Raw genomic sequence first — 14,776 nt, forward strand, 5'->3', positions numbered from 1 at the left:
TAAAACGCTAACCCTGGGCCCTGGCCCTGATCCTAAAACCCTAACCGTGGCCCCTAACCCTAAAACAACCCTAACCCTGGGCCCTGACCCTAAAACAACCCCAACCCTGGGCCCTAACACTAAAACAACCCAAACCCTGGGCCCTGACCCTAAAACAACCCTAACCCTGGGCCCTCACCCTAAAACAACACTAACCCTGGGCCCTGACCCTAAAACAACCCTAACCCTGGGCCCTGACCCTAAAACAACCCTAACCCTGGCCGGTGAGACTAAAACAACCCTAACCCTGGGCCCTGACCCTAAAACAACCCTAACCCTGGGCACTGACCCTGAATCAACCCTAACCCTGGGCCCTGACCCTGAAACAACCCTAACCCTGGGCACTGACACTGAAACAACCCTAATCCTGGGCCCTGACCCTGAAACAACCCTAACCCTTGGCCCTGACCCTGAAACAACCCTAACCCTGGGCCCTGACCCTGAAACAAACCTAACCCTGGGCCCTGACCCTAAAACCCTAACCCTGGGCCCTAGGCCCTGACCCTAAAACCCTAACCCTGGGCCCTGGGCCCTGACTCTAAAACCCTAACCCTGGGCCCCGGGCTCTGACCCTAAAACCCTAACCCTGGGCCCTGGGCCCTGACACTAAAACCCTAACACTGGGCCCTGGGCCCTGACACTAAAACCCTAACACTGGGCCCTGGGCCCTGACCCTAAAACCCTAAGCCTGGACCCTGGCCCTGAGCCTAAATCCCTAACCCTCGGCCCTGACCCTAAAACAACCCTAACCCTGGGCCCTGGCCCTCAACCTAAAACAACCCTACCCCTGGGCCCTGGCCCTGAACCTAAAACAACCCTAACCCTGGGCCCTGGCCCTGACCCTAAAACAACCCTAACCCTGGGCCCTGGCCCTGACCCTAAAACAACCCTAAACCTGGGCCCTATCCCTGAGCTTAAAACCCTAACCGTGGGCCCTGGCCCTGAGCCTAAAACTCTAACCCTGGGCCCTGGCCCTGAGCCTAAAACACTAACCCTGGACCCTGGCCCTGATCCTAAAACCCTAACTGTGGGCCGTTACCCTAAAACAAACCTTACCCTGGGCCCTGACGCTAAAACAACCCCAACCCTGGGCCCTAACACAAAAACAACCCTAACCCTGGGCCCTGGTCCCTGACCCTAAAACCCTAACCCTGGGCCCTGGGCGCTGACCCTAAAACCCTAACCCTGGGCCCTGGGCCCTGACCCTAAAACCCTAACCCTGGGCCCTGGGCCCTGACCCTAAAACCCTAGCCCTGGACCCTGTGCCCTGACACTAAAACCCTAACCCTGCGCCCTGACACTAAAACCCCAACCCTGGGCCCTGGGCCCTGACCCTAAAACCCTAACCCTGGGCCCTGGGCCCTGACCCAAAAACCCTAACCCTGGGCCCTGGGCCCTGACACTAAAACCCTAACCCAGGGCCCTGGGCCCTGACCCAAAAACCCTAACCCTGGGCCCTGGGCCCTGACCCTAAAACCCTTACCCTGGGCCCTGGCCCTGACCCTAAAACCCTAACCCTGGGACCTGGCCCTGACCCTAAAACCCTAATCCTGGGCCCTGGCCCTGAGCCTAAAACCCTAACCCTGGGCCCTGACCCTAAAACCCTAAACCTGGGCAATGACCCTAAATCCCTAACCCTGGGCCCTGACCCTAAAACCCTAACCCTGGGCCCTGGCCCTGAGCCTAAAACCCTAACCCTGGGCCCTGGCCTTGAGCCTAAAACCCTAACCCTGGGCCCTGGCCCTGAGCCGAAAACCCTAGCCTTCGGCTCTGGCTCTGAGCCAGAAACCCCAACCCTGGGCCCTGGCCCTGAGCCTAAAACCCTAACCCTGGGCCCTGGCCCTGAGCCTAAAACCCTAACCGTGGACCCTAGCTCTAAAAGAACCTAACACTGGGCCCTGACCCTAAAACAACCCTAACCCTGGGACCAGACCCTAAAACAACCATAATCCTGGCCCTGGCCATGACCCTAAAACAACCCTAACAGTGAGACCTGGCCATCACCCTAAAACAACCCTAACCCTGGGCCCTGGCCCTGACACTAAAACAACCCTAAACCTGGGCCCTGGCCCTGAGCCTAAAACCCTAACCCTGGGCCGTGGACCTGAGCCTAAAACCCTAACCCTGGGCCCTGAATCTAAAACAACCCTAACTTAGAGCCCTGGCCCTGACCCTAAAACAACCCTAACCCTGGGCCCTGGCCCTGACCCTAAAACAACACTAACCCTGGGCCCTGGCCCTGACCCTATAACAACCGTAACCCTGGGCCGTGACCCTAAAACAACCCTAACCCTGGGCCCTGACCCTAAAACAACCAAAACCCTGGGCCGTGACCCTAAAACGACCCTAACTTTGGGCCCTGGCCCTGACCCTAAAACAACCCTAACCCTCGGAACAGGGCCCTGACCCTAAAGCCCTAACCCCGGGCCCCGGGCCCTGGTCCTAAAGCCCTAACCCCGGGCCCCGGGCCCTGACCCTAAACCCTAACACTGGGCCCCGGGCCCTGGCCCTAAAGCCCTAACCCCGGACCCCGGGCCCTGGCCCTAAAGCCCTAACCCCGGGCCCCGGGCCCTGGCGCTAAAGCCCTAACCCCGGGCCCCGGGCCCTGGCCCTAAAGCCCTAACCCCGGGCCCCGGGCACAGGCCCTAAAGCCCTAACCCCGGGCCCCGGGCCCCGGCCCTAAAGCCCTAACCCCGGGCCCCGGGCCCCGGCACGAAAGCCCTACCCCCGGGACCCGGGCCCCGGCCCTAAAGCCCTAACCCCGGGCCCCGGGCCCCGGCACGAAAGCCCTACCCCCGGGACCCGGGCCCCGGCCCTAAAGCCCTAACCCCGGGCCCCGGGCCCTGGCCCTAAAGCCCTAACCCCGGGCCCCGGGCCCTGGCCCTAAAGCCCTAACCCCGGGCCCCGGGCCCTGGCCCTAAAGCCCTAACCCCGGGCCCCGGGCCCTGGTCTGAAAGCCCTAACCCCGGGCCCCGGGCCCTCACCCTAAAACCCTAACCCTGGGCCCTGGCCCTTACCCTAAAACCCTAACCCTGGGCCCTGGCCTTGACAATAAAACCCTAACCGCGGGACCTGACCCTATATCAACCCTAACCTTGGGCCCTGACCCTAAATCAACTCTAAACCTGGGCCCTGACCCTATTACAACCCTAACCCTGTGCCCTGACCCTAAAACAACCCTAACCCTGGGCCCTGACCCTAAAACAACCCTAACCCTGGGCCCTGGCCCTGAGCATAAAACACCCCTAACCCTGGACCCTGACCCTGACCCTAAAGCATCCCTAACCCTGGGCCCTGGCCCTGATGCTAAAATAACCCAAACCCTGGGCACTGGCCCTGAGCCTAAAACCCTAACCCTGGGCGCTGGCCCTGAGCCTAAAACCCTAACCCTGGGCCCTGGGCCCTGACCCTAAAACCCTAACCCTGGGCCCTGGTCCCTGACCCTAAAACGCTAACCCTGGGCCCTGGGCCCTGACCCTAAAACACTAACCCTAACCCTAACCCTAACTCTAATCCTGGGCCCTGGCCCTGAGCCTAAAACCCTAACCCTGGGCCCTGACCCTAAAACCCTAACCCTGGGCCCTGGGCCCTGACCCTAAAAACCTAACCCTGGGCCCTGGTCCCTGACCCTAAAACCCTAACCCTGGGCCCTGGGCCCTGACCCTAAAACCCTAACCCTGGGCCCTGGTCCCTGACCCTAAAACCCTAACCCTGGGCCCTGGGCCCTGACCCTAAAACCCTAACCCTGGGCCCTGACCCTAAAACCCTAACCCTGGGCCCTGGGCCCTGACCCTAAAACCCTAACCCTGGGCCCTGACCCTAAAACCCTAAACCTGGGCCCTGACCCTAAATCCCTAACCCTGGGCTCTGACACTTAAACCCTAACCCTGGGCCCTGGCCCTGAGCCTAAAACCCTAACCCTGGGCCCTGTCCATGGGCCTAAAACCCTAACCCTGGGCCCTGGCCCTGACTCGAAAACCCTAACCTTGGACTCTGGCCCTGAGCCTGAAACCCCAACGCTGGGCCCTGGCCCTGAGCCTAAAACCCTAACCCTGGGCCCTGGCCCTGAGCCTAAAACCCTAACCCTGGACCCTAGCCCTAAAAGAATCATAAACCTGGGCCCTGACAGTAAAACAACCCTAACCATGGGCCCTGACCCTAAAACAACCATAATCCTGGGCCCTGGCCCTAACCCTAAAACAACCCTAACCCTGGGACCTGGCCATGACCCTAAAATAACCCTAACACTGGGCCCTGGCCCTGACCCTAAAACAACCCTAAACCTGGGCTCTGGCCCAGAGCCTAAATCCCTAACCCTGGGCCCTGGACCTGAGCCTAAAACCCTAACCCTGGGCTCTGAACCTAAAACAACCCTAAATTTGGGCTCTGGCCCTGACCCTAAAACAACCCTAACCCTGGGCCCTGGCCCTGACCCTAAAACAACGCCAACCCTGAGCCCTGGCCTAGACCCAATAACAACCCTAACCCTTGGCCCTGACCCTAAAACAACCCTAACCCTGGGCCCTGACCATAAAACAACCCAAACCCTAGGCCGTCACCTTAAAACAACCCTAACTTTGGGCCCTGGCCCTGACCCTAAAACAACCCTAACCCTGGGCCCCGGGCCCTGGCCCTAAAGCCCTAACCCCGGGCCCCGGGCCCCGGGCCCTGGCCCTAAAGCCCTAACCCCGGGCCCCGGGCCCTGGCCCTAAAGCCCTAACCCCGGGCCCCGGGCCCTGGTCTGAAAGCCCTAACCCCGGGCCCCGGGCCCTCACCCAAAAACCCTAACCCTGGGCCCTGGCCCTTACCCTAAAACCCTAACCCTGGGCCCTGGTCTTGACAATAAAACCCTAACCGCGGGCCCTGACCCAATATCAACCCTAACCCTGGGCCCTCACCCTAAATCAACCCTAAACCTGGGCCCTGACCCTATTACAACCCTAACCCTGGGCCCTTACCCTAAAACAACCCTAACCCTGGGCCCTGACCCTAAAACAACCCTAACCCTGGGCCCTGACCCTAAAACAACCCTAACCCTGGGCCCTGGCCCTGAACATAAAACACCCCTAACCCTGGACCCTGACCCTGAAGCTAAAACATCCCTAACCCTGGGCCCTGGCCCTGACGCTAAAACAACCCTAACCCTGGGCCCTGGCCCTGAGCCTAAAACCCTAACCCTGGGCCCTGGCCCTGAGCCTAAAACCCTAACCCTGGGCCCTGGCCCTGATCCTAAAACCCTAACTGTGGGCCGTTACCCTAAAACAAACCTTACCCTGAGCCCTGACGCTAAAACAACCCCAACCCTGGGCCCTAACACAAAAACAACCTTAACCCTGGGCCCTGGACCCTGACCCTAAAACCCTAACCCTGGGCCCTGGGCCCTGACCCTAAAACCCTAACCCTGGGCCCTGGGCCCTGACCCTAAAACCCTAACCCTGGGACCTGGGCCCTGACCCTAAAACCCTAACCCTGGGCCCTGGGCCCTGACCCTAAAACCCTAACCCTGGACCCTGTGCCCTGACACTAAAACCCTAACCCTGCGCCCTGGGCCCTGACCCTAAAACCCTAAGCCTGGACCCTGGCCCTGAGCCTAAATCCCTAACCCTGGGCCCTGACCCTAAAACAACCCTAACCCTGGGCCCTGGCCCTCAACCTAAAACAACCCTACCCCTGGGCCCTGGCCCTGAACCTAAAACAACCCTAACCCTGGGCCCTGGCCCTGACCCTAAAACAACCCTAACCCTGGGCCCTGGCCCTGACCCTAAAACAACCCAAAACCTGGGCCCTGGCCCTGACCCTAAAATAACCCTAACCCTGGGCCCTGGCCCTGAGCCTAAAACCCTAACCCTGGACCCTGGCCCTGATCCTAAAACCCTAACTGTGGGCCGTTACCCTAAAACAAACCTTACCCTGGGCCCTGACGCTAAAACAACCCCAACCCTGGGCCCTAACACAAAAACAACCCTAACCCTGGGCCCTGGTCCCTGACCCTAAAACCCTAACCCTGGGCCCTGGGCGCTGACCCTAAAACCCTAACCCTGGGCCCTGGGCCCTGACCCTAAAACCCTAACCCTGGGCCCTGGGCCCTGACCCTAAAACCCTAGCCCTGGACCCTGTGCCCTGACACTAAAACCCTAACCCTGCGCCCTGACACTAAAACCCCAACCCTGGGCCCTGGGCCCTGACCCTAAAACCCTAACCCTGGGCCCTGGGCCCTGACCCAAAAACCCTAACCCTGGGCCCTGGGCCCTGACACTAAAACCCTAACCCAGGGCCCTGGGCCCTGACCCAAAAACCCTAACCCTGGGCCCTGGGCCCTGACCCTAAAACCCTTACCCTGGGCCCTGGCCCTGACCCTAAAACCCTAACCCTGGGACCTGGCCCTGACCCTAAAACCCTAATCCTGGGCCCTGGCCCTGAGCCTAAAACCCTAACCCTGGGCCCTGACCCTAAAACCCTAAACCTGGGCAATGACCCTAAATCCCTAACCCTGGGCCCTGACCCTAAAACCCTAACCCTGGGCCCTGGCCCTGAGCCTAAAACCCTAACCCTGGGCCCTGGCCTTGAGCCTAAAACCCTAACCCTGGGCCCTGGCCCTGAGCCGAAAACCCTAGCCTTCGGCTCTGGCTCTGAGCCTGAAACCCCAACCCTGGGCCCTGGCCCTGAGCCTAAAACCCTAACCCTGGGCCCTGGCCCTGAGCCTAAAACCCTAACCCTGGACCCTAGCTCTAAAAGAACCTAACACTGGGCCCTGACCCTAAAACAACCCTAACCCTGGGACCAGACCCTAAAACAACCATAATCCTGGCCCTGGCCATGACCCTAAAACAACCCTAACCGTGAGACCTGGCCATCACCCTAAAACAACCCTAACCCTGGGCCCTGGCCCTGACCCTAAAACAACCCTAAACCTGGGCCCTGGCCCTGAGCCTAAAACCCTAACCCTGGGCCGTGGACCTGAGCCTAAAACCCTAACCCTGGGCCCTGAATCTAAAACAACCCTAACTTAGAGCCCTGGCCCTGACCCTAAAACAACCCTAACCCTGGGCCCTGGCCCTGACCCTAAAACAACGCTAACCCTGGGCCCTGGCCCTGACCCTATAACAACCGTAACCCTGGGCCGTGACCCTAAAACAACCCTAACCCTGGGCCCTGACCCTAAAACAACCAAAACCCTGGGCCGTGACCCTAAAACAACCCTAACTTTGGGCCCTGGCCCTGACCCTAAAACAACCCTAACCCTGGGAACAGGGCCCTGACCCTAAAGCCCTAACCCCGGGCCCCGGGCCCTGGTCCTAAAGCCCTAACCCCGGGCCCCGGGCCCTGACCCTAAACCCTAACACTGGGCCCCGGGCCCTGGCCCTAAAGCCCTAACCCCGGACCCCGGGCCCTGGCCCTAAAGCCCTAACCCCGGGCCCCGGGCCCTGGCGCTAAAGCCCTAACCCCGGGCCCCGGGCCCTGGCCCTAAAGCCCTAACCCCGGGCCCCGGGCACAGGCCCTAAAGCCCTAACCCCGGGCCCCGGGCCCCGGCCCTAAAGCCCTAACCCCGGGCCCCGGGCCCCGGCACGAAAGCCCTACCCCCGGGACCCGGGCCCCGGCCCTAAAGCCCTAACCCTGGGCCCTGGGCCCTGACCCTAAAACCCTAACCCTGGGCCCTGGGCCCTGACCCTAAAACCCTAAGCCTGGGCCCTGGGCCCTGACACTAAAACCCTTACCCTGGACCCTGGCCCTGACCCTAAAACCCTAACCCTGGGCCCTGGCCCTGACCCTAAAACCCTAACCCTGGGCCTTGGCCCTGAGCCTAAAACCCTAACCCTGGGCCCTGACCCTAAAACCCTAAACCTGGGCCCTGACCCTTAATCCCTAACCCTGGGCCCTGACCCTAAAACCCTAACCCTGGGCCCTGGCCCTGAGCCTAAAACCCTAACCTTGGGCCTTGGCCTTGAGCCTAAAACCCTAACCCTGGGCCCTGGCCCTGAGCCGAAAACCCTAACCTTGGGCTCTGGCCCTGAGCCTGAAACCCCAACCCTGGGCCCTGGCCCTGAGCCTAAAACCCTAACCCTGGGCCCTGGCCCTGAGCCTAAAACCCTAACCCTGGACCCTAGCCCTAAAAGAACCATAACACTGGGCCCTGACCCTAAAACAACCCTAACCCTGGGACCAGACCCTAAAACAACCATAATCCTGGCCCTGGCCATGACTCTAAAACAACCCTAACCGTGGGACCTGGCCATGACCCTAAAACAACCCTAACCCTGGGCCCTGGCCCTGACCCTAAAACAACCCTAAACCTGGGCCCTGGCCCTGAGCCTAAAACCCTAACCCTGGGCCGTGGACCTGAGCCTAAAACCCTAACCCTAGGCCCTGAACCAAAAACAACCCTAACTTAGAGCCCTGGCCCTGACCCTAAAACAACCCTAACCCTGGGCCCTGGCCCTGACCCTAAAACAACGCTAACCCTGGGCCCTGGCCCTGACCCTATAACAACCCTAACCCTGGGCCCTGACCCTAAAACAACCCTAACCCTGGGCCCTGACCCTAAAACAACCAAAACCCTGGGCCGTGACCCTAAAACAACCCTAACTTTGGGCCCTGGCCCTGACCCTAAAACAGCCCTAACCCCGGGCCCCGGACCCCGGACCGAAAGCCCTAACCCCGGGCCCCGGACCCTGGCCCTAAAGCCCTAACCCCGGGACCCGGGCCCTGGCCCTAAAGCACTAACCCCGGGCCCCGGGCCCTGGCCCTAAAGCCCTAACACCGGGCCCCGGGCCCTGGCCCTACATCCCTAACCCAGGGCCCCGGGCCCTGACCCTAAAACCCTAACCCTGGGCCCTGGCCCTGACCATAAAACCGTAACCGTGGGCCCTGACCCTAAAACAACCCTAACCCTGGGCCCTGACCCTAAAACAACCCTAACCCTGGGCCCTGACCCTATAACTACCCTAACCCTGGGCCCTTACCCTAAAAAAACCCTAACCCTGGGCCCTGACCCTAAAACAACCCTAACCCCGGGCCCCGAGCCCTGGCCCTAAAGCCCTAACCCCGGGCCCCGGGCCCTGGCCCTAAAGCCCTAACCCCGGGCCCCGGGCCCTGGCCCTAAAGCCCTAACCCCGGGCCCCGGGCCCTGGTCTGAAAGCCCTAACCCCGGGCCCCGGGCCCTCACCCTAAAACCCTAACCCTGGGCCCTGGCCCTTACCCTAAAACCCTAACCCTGGGCCCTGCCCTTGACAATAAAACCCTAACCGCGGGCCCGGACCCAATATCAACCCTAACCCTGGGCCCTCACCCTAAATCAACCCTAAACCTGGGCCCTGACCCTATTACAACCCTAACCCTGGGCCCTTACCCTAAAACAACCCTAACCCTGGGCCCTGACCCTAAAACAACCCTAACCCTGGGCCCTGACCCTAAAACAACCCTAACCCTGGGCCCTGGCCCTGAACAAAAAACACCCCTAACCCTGGACCCTGAACCTGACCCTAAAACATCCCTAACCCTGGGCCCTGGCCCTGACGCTAAAACAACCCTAACCCTGGGCCCTGGCCCTGAGCCTAAAACCCTAACCCTGGGCCCTGGCCCTGAGGCTAAAACCCTAACCCTGGGGCCTAGCCCTGATCCTAAAACCCTAACTGTGGGCCGTTACCCTAAAACAAACCTTACCCTGAGCCCAGACGCTAAAACAACCCCAACCCTGGGCCCTAACACAAAAACAACCCTAACCCTGGGCCCTGGACCCTGACCCTAAAACCCTAACCCTGGGCCCTGGGCCCTGACCCTAAAACCCTAACCCTGGGACATGGGCCCTGACCCTAAAACCCTAACCCTGGGCCCTGGGCCCTGACCCTAAAACCCTAACCCTGGACCCTGTGCCCTGACACTAAAACCCTAACCCTGCGCCCTGACCCTAAAACCCTAACCCTGGGCCCTGGGCCCTGACCCTAAAACCCTAAGCCTGGGCCCTGGGCCCTGACACTAAAACACTAACCCTGGGCCCTGGGCCCTAACCCAAACACCCTAACCCTGGGCCCTGGGCCCTGACCCTAAAACCCTTACCCTGGGCCCTGGCCCTGACCCTAAAACCCTAACCCTGGGCCCTGGCCCTGACCCTAAAACCCTAACCCTGGGCCCTGGCCCTGAGCCTAAAACCCTAACCCTGGGCCCTGACCCTAAAACCCTAAACCTGGGCCCTGACCCTTAATCCCTAACCCTGGGCCCTGACCCTAAAACCCTAACCCTGGGCCCTGGCCCTGAGCCTAAAACCCTAACCCTGGGCCTGGCCCTGAGCCTAAAACCCTAACCCTGGGCCCTGGACCTGAGCCTGAAACCCTAACCCTGGGCCCTGACACTAAAACAACCCTAACTTTCGGCCCTGGTCCTGACCCTAAAACACCCCTAGCACTGGGCCCTGGCCCTGACCCTAAAACAACCCTAAACCTGGGCCCTGGCCCGGACCCTAAAACAACCCTAACCCTGGGCCCTGGCCCTGAGCCCAAAACCCTAACCCTGGGCCCTGGCCCTGAGCCTAAAACCCTAACCCTGGGCCTGGCCCTGAGCCTAAAACCCTAACCCTGGGCCCTGGACCTGAGCCTGAAACCCTAACCCTGGGCCCTGACACTAAAACAACCCTAACTTTCGGCCCTGGTCCTGACCCTAAAACACCCCTAGCCCTGGGCCCTGGCCCTGACCCTAAAACAACCCTAAACCTGGGCCCTGGCCCTGACCCTAAAACAACCCTAACCCTGGGCCCTGGCCCTGAGCCCAAAACCCTAACCCTGGGCCCTCGCCCTGAGCCTAAAACCCTAACCCTGGGCCCTGGAACTGATCCTAAAACCCTAACGTGGGCCCTAACCCTAAAACAACCCTAACCCTGGGCCCTGACCCTAAAACAACCCCCAACCCTGGGCCCTAACACTAAAACCTCCCTAACCCTGGGCCCTGGGCCCTGACCCTAAAACCCTAACCCTGGGCCCTGGGCCCTGACCCTAAAACCCTAACCCTGGGCCCTGGTCCCTGACCCTAAAACCCTAACCCTGGGCCCTGGGCCGTGACCCTAAAACCCTAACCCTGGGCCCTGGTCCCTGACCCTAAAACCCTAACCCTGGGCCCTGGGCCCTGACCCTAAAACCCTAACCCTGGGCCCTGACCCTAAAACTCTAACCCTGGGCCCTGGGCCCTGACCCTAAAACCCTAACCCTGGGCCCTGGGCCCTGACCCTAAATCCCTAACCCTGGGCCCTGACCCTAAAACCCTAACCCTGCGCCCTGGCCCTGAGCCTAAAACCCTAACCCTGGGCCCTGGCCCTGAGCCTAAAACACTAACCTTGGGCTCTGGCCCTGAGCCTGAAACCCCAACCCTGAGCCCTGGCCCTGAGCCTAAATCCCTAACCCTGGGCCCTGGCCCTGAGCCTAAAACCCTAACCCTGGACCCTAGCCCTAAAAGAACCATAACCCTGGGCCCTGAAACTAAAACAACCCTAACCCTGGGCCCTGACCCTAAAACAACTATAATCCTGGGCCCTGGAGCTAACCCTAAAACAACCCTAACCCTGGGACCTGGCCATGACCCTAAAACAACCCTAACACTGGGCCCTGGCCCTGACCCTAAAACAACCCTAAACCTGGGCCCTGGCACAGAGCCTAAAACCCTAACCCTGGTGCCTGGACCTGAGCCTAAAACCCTAACCCTAGGCCCTGATCCTAAAACAACCCTAACTTTGGGCCCTGGCCCTGACCCTAAAACAACGCTAACCCTGGGCCCCGGCCCTGAGCCTATAAGAACCCTAACCCTGGGCCCTGGTCCCTGACCCTAAAACCCTAACCCTGGGCCCTGGGCCCTGACCATAAAACCCTAACCCTGGGCCCTGACCCTAAAACCCTAACCGTAGGCCCTGGGCCCTGACCCTAAAACCCTAACCCTGGGTCCTGACCCTAAAACCCTAACCCTGGGCCCTGACCCTAAAACCCTAACCCTGGGCCCTGACCATAAAACCCCAACCGTGGGCCCAGACCCTAAAACAACCCTAACCCTGGGCCCTGACCCTAAAACAACACAAACCCTGGGCCGTGACCCTAAAACAACCCTAACTTTGGGCCCTGGCCCTGACCCTAAAACAACCCTAACCCTGGGCCCTGACCCTAAAACAACACAAACCCTGGGCCGTGACCCTAAAACAACCCTAACTTTGGGCCCTGGCCCTGACCCTAAAACAACCCTAACCCTGGGCCCCGGGCCCTGACCCTAAAGCCCTAACCCTGGGCCCCGGGCCCTGGTCCTAAAGCCCTAACCCTGGGCCCCGGGCCCTGGCCCTAAAGCCCTAACCCCGGGCCCCGGGCCCTGGCCCCAAAGCACTAACCCCGGGCCCCGGGCCCTGGCCCCAAAGCACTAACCCCGGGCCCCAGGCCATGGCCCTAAAGCCCTAACCCTGGGCCCCAGCCCCTGGCCCTACAGCCCTACCCCTGGGCCCCGGTCCCTGACCCTAAAACCCTAACCCTGGGCCCTAGCCCTTACCCTAAAACCCTAACCCTGGGCCCTGACCCTGACAATAAAACTCTAACCGTGGGCCCTGACCCTAAAACAACCCTAACCCTGGGCCTGACAATAAAACAACCCTAACCCTGGACCCTGACCCCATAACAACCCTAACCATGGGCCCTAACCCTAAAAAAACCCTAACCCTGGGCCCTGACCCTAAAACAACCCTAACCCTGGGCCCTGACCCTAAAACAACCCTAACCCTGGACCCTGGCCCTGACCCTAAAACACCCCTAACCCTGGACCCTGCCCCTGACCCTAAAACATCCCCAAACCCTGGGCCCTGGCCCTGAGACTAAACCCTAACCCTGGGCCCTGGACCTGAGCCTAAAACCCTAACCCTGGGCCCTGACCCTAAAACAACCCTAACTTTGGGCCCTGGCCCTGACCCTAAAACACCCCTACCCTGGGCCCTGGCCATGACCCTAAAACAACCCTAACCCTGGGCCCTGGCCCTGACTCTAAAACAACCTTAACCCTGGGCCCTGGCCCTGAGCCTAAAACCCTAACCCTGGGCCCTGGCCCTGAGCCTAATACCCTAACCCTGGGCCATGGCCCTGATCCTAAAACCCTAACCGTGGGCCCTGACCCTAAAACAACCAAAACCCTGGGCCGTGACCCTAAAACAACCGTAACTTTAGGCCCTGGACCTGACCCTAAAACAACCCTAACCCTGGGCACAGGGCCCTGACCCTAAAGCCCTAACCCTGGGCCCTGGGCCCTGGTCCTAAAGCCCTAACCCCGGGCCCCGGGCCCTGACCCTAAAACCCTAACCCTGGGCCCTTGCGCTTACCCTAATACCCTAACCCTGGGCCCTGGCCTTGACAATAAAACCATAACCGCGGGCCCTGACCCAATATCAACCCTAACCCTGGGCCCTCACCCTAAATCAACCCTAAACCTGGGCCCTGACCCTATTACAACCCTAACCCTGGGCCCTTACCCTAAAACAACCCTAACCCTGGGCCCTGACCCTAAAACAACCCTAACCCTGAGCCCTGACCCTAAAACAACCCTAACCCTGGGCCCTGGCCCTGAACATAAAACACCCCTAACCCTGGACCCTGACCCTGACCCTAAAACATCCCTAACCCTGGGCCCTGGCCCTGACGCTAAAACAACCCTAACCCTGGGCCCTGGCCCTGAGCCTAAAACCCTAACCCTGGGCCCTGGCCCTGAGCCTAAAACCCTAACCCTGGGCCCTGGCCCTGATCCTAAAACCCTAACTGTGGGCCGTTACCCTAAAACAAACCTTACCCTGGGCCCTGACGCTAAAACAACCCCAACCCTGGGCCCTAACACAAAAACAACCCTAACCCTGGGCCCTGGACCCTGACCCTAAAACCCTAACCCTGGGCCCTGGGCCCTGACCCTAAAACCCTAACCCTGGGCCCTGGGCCCTGACCCTAAAACCCTAACCCTGGGCCCTGGGCCCTGACCCTAAAACCCTAACCCTGGGCCCTGGGCCCTGACCCTAAAACCCTAACCCTGGACCCTGTGCCCTGACACTAAAACCCTAACCCTGCGCCCTGAGCCTGAAACCCCAACCCTGGGCCCTGGCCCTGAGCCTAAAACCCTAACCCTGGGCCCTGGCCCTGAGCCTAAAACCCTAACCCTGGACCCTAGCTCTAAAAGAACCTAACACTGGGCCCTGACCTAAAACAACCCTAACCCTGGGACCAGACCCTAAAACAACCATAATCCTGGCCCTGGCCATGACCCTAAAACAACCCTAACCGTGGGACCTGGCCATGACCCTAAAACAACCCTAACCCTGGGCCCTGGCCCTGACCCTAAAACAACCCTAAACCTGGGCCCAGGCCCTGAGCCTAAAACCCTAACCCTGGGCCGTGGACCTGAGCCTAAAACCCTAACCCTGGGCCCTGAATCTAAAACAACCCTAACTTAGAGCCCTGGCCCTGACCCTAAAACAACCCTAACCCTGGGCCCTGGCCCTGACCCTAAAACAACGCTAACCCTGGTCCCTGGCCCTGACCCTATAACAACCCTAACCCTGGGCCCTGATCCTAAAACAACCCTAACCCTGGGCCCTGACCCTAAAACAACCAAAACCCTGGGCCGTGACCCTAAAACAACCCTAAATTTGGGCCCTGGCCCTGACCCTAAAACAACCCTAACCCTGGGAACAGGGCCCTGACCCTAAAGCCCTAACCCCGGGCCCCGGGCCCTGGTCCTAAAGCCCTAA

At 60.5% G+C, this 14,776-nt stretch overlaps 1 long non-coding RNA gene across 9 annotated transcripts in view; it reads right to left on the reverse strand.

Moving 5' to 3' along the window:
• LOC134758023 (uncharacterized) overlaps nt 1-14,776 on the reverse strand; it is a 371,496-nt gene that overhangs the window by 224,927 nt on the left and 131,793 nt on the right. The window lies entirely within an intron of this gene.

Source organism: Gorilla gorilla, chromosome 2 (assembly GCF_029281585.2).
Source record: "Gorilla gorilla gorilla isolate KB3781 chromosome 2, NHGRI_mGorGor1-v2.1_pri, whole genome shotgun sequence".
In the NCBI taxonomy this organism is placed as follows: Eukaryota; Metazoa; Chordata; class Mammalia; order Primates; family Hominidae; genus Gorilla; species Gorilla gorilla.